This window comes from Marmota marmota, unplaced genomic scaffold (assembly GCF_001458135.2).
Source record: "Marmota marmota marmota unplaced genomic scaffold, marMar, whole genome shotgun sequence".
In the NCBI taxonomy this organism is placed as follows: domain Eukaryota; kingdom Metazoa; phylum Chordata; class Mammalia; order Rodentia; family Sciuridae; genus Marmota; species Marmota marmota.
The window spans coordinates 22,831,831-22,836,866 of record NW_026000037.1 but is presented as its reverse complement, the minus strand read 5'-3'; positions in this window follow the sequence as shown (position 1 = coordinate 22,836,866).

Genomic DNA, 5,036 nt, shown 5'->3' with positions numbered 1-5,036 from the left:
TCCCTGGTGGCCCCCACATACCAGCTGGGTCAGGACCCCTCTGTACAGAGAAATAAACTGTACAAATCCAGGAGCTTCCCCTGGACATCCTGGATCTACACACAGTCACCTCCCCCTCCCCATCCCACCCTGCCACACACACCCTCCCAGGACACAAATCTCTGTCCTGGAATTTCTCAAAGCATGGCCCTGCAGAATAAGTTCCAAGCAAAAAGGTCATGTTGGGCTATGCCTTACCAAGCTGGCAGAACCCTCCCTGTGGGGCCTGGAGCTACCCTACCCTAGACTCAGTCCCAGGAAGGTGCCAGGGGAGGAGAGCAGGCTGCACCCCCATCCTGTGGAGACCTAAACGCAGAACTTCCACCGCAGGATTCTGCCTCTGACCCAGCAACAGGCCAAGTCCCACCCAGCAGGAACCACCTGTCCTGGGCCCCACTTGACAGAGGAGTCACTGAGATCTAGAACAGGCAGTAGGGTGAGTGGCCAGCTACGGTGAACAGTCGCCCAGAACCAGCAGGGGAGGGCTGTGGAAGGGTCACAGTGCAGTCCCCCATGGTCTGCAACCACGGGATGGGGGAAGACCAGGGCCATGTCCTCTCGTTTGAATTGCTCAGATTCTCATTAATCTATTTATACTCCCACTTTGTCCCTATAAGAATTTAAGGAGACCTTTAAATTCAACAGGAGAGAACACAAAGAAAAGTGACAGCCAAGGCACAGGAAGGCGGCCAGGGGCATGGGAAGGGCAGTGGCAGGTGCTGCTCCGCTGGCTGGGAGGGAACATAGTCATCGGAGCCCTTACCCAACATCTGACCTGGTGGAGACCGAGAATTCAGGATGGCTCCGGTGGCGGGGAGGGAGTCTACACCGCCCGGGGGCGGAGGGGGGGGGGGCGCGCGTACGCCTGGCACACGGGCCAAGGCCCTTGCAAAAGCTCAGGTGGAGGCGGGACGCAGGCCGNNNGGGGCGCGCGTACGCCTGGCACACGGCAGGCCCTTCAAAAGCTCAGGTGGAGGCGGGACAGCCGGCGTCCCAGTGCCTCTGGTGGTTTCTTCCAGTCCGTGTCCTTTAGCCCACAGGACAACCCAGCGTTTCCCTAAGGGTCCGACTAGAACGTGTCCCTTGGGGGCCCCGAAAAGACACTGGGCAGGGCTTCTGCGCCCGCTGGGGAGAAAGGCACCCCGTACTTCGGGGTACGGGGGGAGGGGACACCTGGCCAGGGGTGCTGCGCAAGGGAAGCCTCCCTGGAAGAGGAGGCTGGGGACACCAGGGAAGGACCGCTCCCCCGCCGGAGGCCGGACAGCAGCGGGTACTTGGAGGGGTGGAGGGGACAACGGTAAGAGGCACAATAGGTCCTCGCTTGAAACCCCAGTGTCCCACCTCTGGAGTCAGCACTGGACCCTGAGCCAGGGCTGGTCTAATTACAGGGGACTCCGATTCCACCGAGATCGCGAGGCCCTTTTAAAAGTTTGTCCCCAAACAAAACCCCTCTCTCCGCCTCGCCGCGGGAGGCTCTGAGGACAGACGCGGTTGCCCTCCTCCACCCCTTCGGAAACAACAATGGGCAGCCGGCCGAAAGAGAACCGGGGAAGCAAGTGTGGAAAATCCCCCAATTTTGCACTGTCAACTGCTAGGCGTTCGGCGAGCCAGCGGCTTCCGTGCTGCCCCCGCGCGTCACTCAGCGGGACTGCATCCCGGGAGGGAGGGGAGCCGCCGTTGATCTCCTGGTTCTCAGACTCTGAGGACGCATCTTGGGTAGGGAATAATGTTCGGTTCCTAAAGTCGAAATCTTACCGCGCCTCGCACTTTCCTGAGCCAAAAACGTACAGTGACTTGCTTTTACTGGATCATCACATCTTTCCACCAGCGGTGCTCTTTTTTTTTTTTTTTTTCCTTGACATTAAGTCAAAGACAATGCATTAAAGAATTGATGAAGTGTGTCTTCAGGGGACCAAGATAGCCACTGAGCCCAGGAGCAGCGATAGCTCTTCCCAACTCTCAAAAGCATGCATTCTAAGCGCTGCCTCCAGCAAACAACTCCCCTTATGGTCCCATACAATCTTAGGACTGTGGGGAACCTTGGCTACTGGGCAGAATCAGGTAAAAAGAAAAGGAAACCGCAAATAGAAGCACCCACTGACTGTCAGGCCCGGGCTGTGCCTGTATGATCTCAATGGAAATCCACAGCAATCCTTCAATGGACGTGTGAACACCAAAGACAGCAACCTGAAGAAAGCTGTTCAGGCAGTGAGGGCTAGCACCTACATTCCACGATGCTCTCAAGTATTCAATGATTCGTAAAGCAACTTGACTTCAGGCTTGTGACTCATCTGACCCGATGTTGAGATCCTAGAAATTCACCTGTCACCCCCTGAAATCTCATGGTGCATGTGCCAGGTTTAAGTCAAAGTGGAAGATTGAGTAAAATCCTGTAGCCAACAAAGAAGATTTTCTTCCTTCTAAAAGAATTCAAGAAAGGAAGGGCTTCCTGAATAATTGGGTTTCCCTGGTGGTTTCGGGATTTGTTTGTTTATTTTTGTACAGAAGCTTGAACCCAGGATTCAATCCAGGTTAACCCAGGAGCGCTTAACCACTGAGCCACATCCCCAGTCCTTTCTATTTTTTTTAATTTTGAGACAGGGTCTCGCTAAGTTGTATAGGGCCTTCCTAAGTTGCTGAGGCTGGCTTTGAACTTGCAATCCTCCTGCCTCAGCCTCCCAAGCCACTGAGATTTAGATATGCACCACTGTGCCTGGTCCCAGTCAGCTATAATGGCAAGGAGGAAGTTTGATTCAACCCCTCTGGAGGAGATGTCGTTGCTCCATGGGTCAGGCTGTTCTGGCTCCCTTTGCAGATTGTCACATAGGCAAAAACTCACTGGGGACCCTACACCAGGCCCTTCTTTCCTCTCTGGAGTCAGTTTCCCCATTGTGACCAAGAGATCGTCACTGGTGGGTCCCAGATCAAGCACAGAAGGTTTTCTTGGCATTCCTAAAGTGTCCCAGCTTTCTCTTGACCATTCTGGGACCATATTCCCACTTGGCAGCAGTGACTATCACCAGCACAGAGAAGTGGCTCCTCTAGACCTTCTCACTGTCCCCCACCTCAGACCTGAGGACCAGGGAAGGGTTCTGGAGCCAGACAGCCCAGAATCAGGATCCCACTTCTGGTAACTGTCCCAAGCTTGGCTGGCCCTAGAACCAGTATAGTAATACTTTTGAACCTCAGTTTTCTCTTCTGTAAAATGTGTATCATAGACTTGGGCTTGCTCATGAGGTTGGAAAAGACACAGCTATAAGAAAGAACCTGGTACCCAGGGCTCTCAATACAGAACAGCCTTAATTACAATCTGCTGCGTGAAAAAGTGCTCCATCTGGGTAAGGATACTTGGTGGGTTGATAGGGCAGCTCTGCCCTGTGGCTCTGGGCTGCTGCCTCCAGCCCTGTGCAGGAAGACTCCCCAGGCCTCAGCCACAGATGGGGTCCAGGGACTGCAGGCAGAAGCAGACAGCACCAGGCACATTGCTGTGCTCCATTGTGCCACCCCTCCCCCACCACACACACACACACACACACACACACACACACACACTCCTAGCAAGAATGAATTCTCACCGGAGAAGCTAGATCAAGCTGCCCCCAGGCTTCCGTGGTCAAGGACAGTTTTAAAGCAGCTTATAAGATGAGCAGGGCTTTCAGGTCCTGAATCTCACCAAGGACACCCCCCCCCAGAGCCTCTAGGTCACTCTATACTGTGCTCAGGGCCCTGTACCCCTCCCTCTAAGTGGACCAGATATTCCTTCAATCCCTTTGGAAAACTGCATCTCCCCTTTTAGTTGGGTTTCCTTCTTGAGGATTTCTTGGTGTGATCTACCATATTTTTAAACAGCTTTTTTGAGACATAATTGACATGCTGTAAATGTCAATCAGGACCCCCACCTGCACTCAGGTCCCTAAAAGAATGGAAAATGGCATAGCTTGATGTGGACATCAGGCCTGACAGTCAAACTCACTCCCAGAGGCCACACTGGCCTGAATCAAAACAGTAAGGCCCAGGCAGGCTCCCCCTGCCACTGTGAGATTCTGGACCATCATTTCACACCCCACCCCAGTTCCTGCTCCTTGGAGGGTCTACAACCTCTGCATGGAGTCAGGGTACTGGGTGTGGCCCACTCTCAGAGCTGCAGTGTGCACCAGGCTACACCAGATCCTCCCATCCTGGGATCCACTGGAGACCCCATCTTGCAAGGTGTGCACCAACGGGAAGGCCCAGGCTGGACACCATCCCACACAGGATGGACCCAGGACACCATCACACCCTCCAACCCACCCATGAAATCAAGAAGTTAGAATTTGCTCTGGACTCTCACAATTTTTAAATGTTGGCTCCGCTTTTTATAACTTTTTTTATTGGAGTATAAACATGAAGGTGAAAAATGCACATTGGTTGAAATTCCTTTCAAACAAGAAGAGAATGCATAAAACTGGCCCGCAGGCCTCTGCAGACATTTCAACATCTTTGCACAGAAGGACTCCCAGTGATGGTCCCAAAGCTACCCAGGGGGCAGGGAGCAAGGAAGGTGTCTTACCAGGCTCTGGGTTGGCTCCCTACCCTCCCTTTCAGTTCCTGGCCCTAGCTCAGTCGCCCCAACCCACGTGGTGCTCCCGACCCCCTGGTCTCTCGAAGTGTAGCTGGGCCCTCTTGAATTTAGAACTTCTGAATGCCCAGCATGCAAGGTCAAGGCTTCTCCTCCGGTGAGGACAAGGGTGCCTCCAGACCTGGAGAGGAGCAGGGGACCCAATCCCCAGAGGCGCTGCGGCTGAGGGCTCCGGGCCCAGGAGGATCGCCCGGGCCTCGGTTCCGCGCTCCCTAGTCGCTCCCGACGCTTCTTGCTGACTGGAATCAGTTCCCGGTTTACAGCTGCCCGCCTCCTGGCTGCGACTTCACCGCCGGAGACACCAAACCCGGCGCCCAGCACTGGCCTGTGGCCCCCCAGTGCTCCATAGGCGGAGCCGAGGATCCGCGCGGGCGGCGAC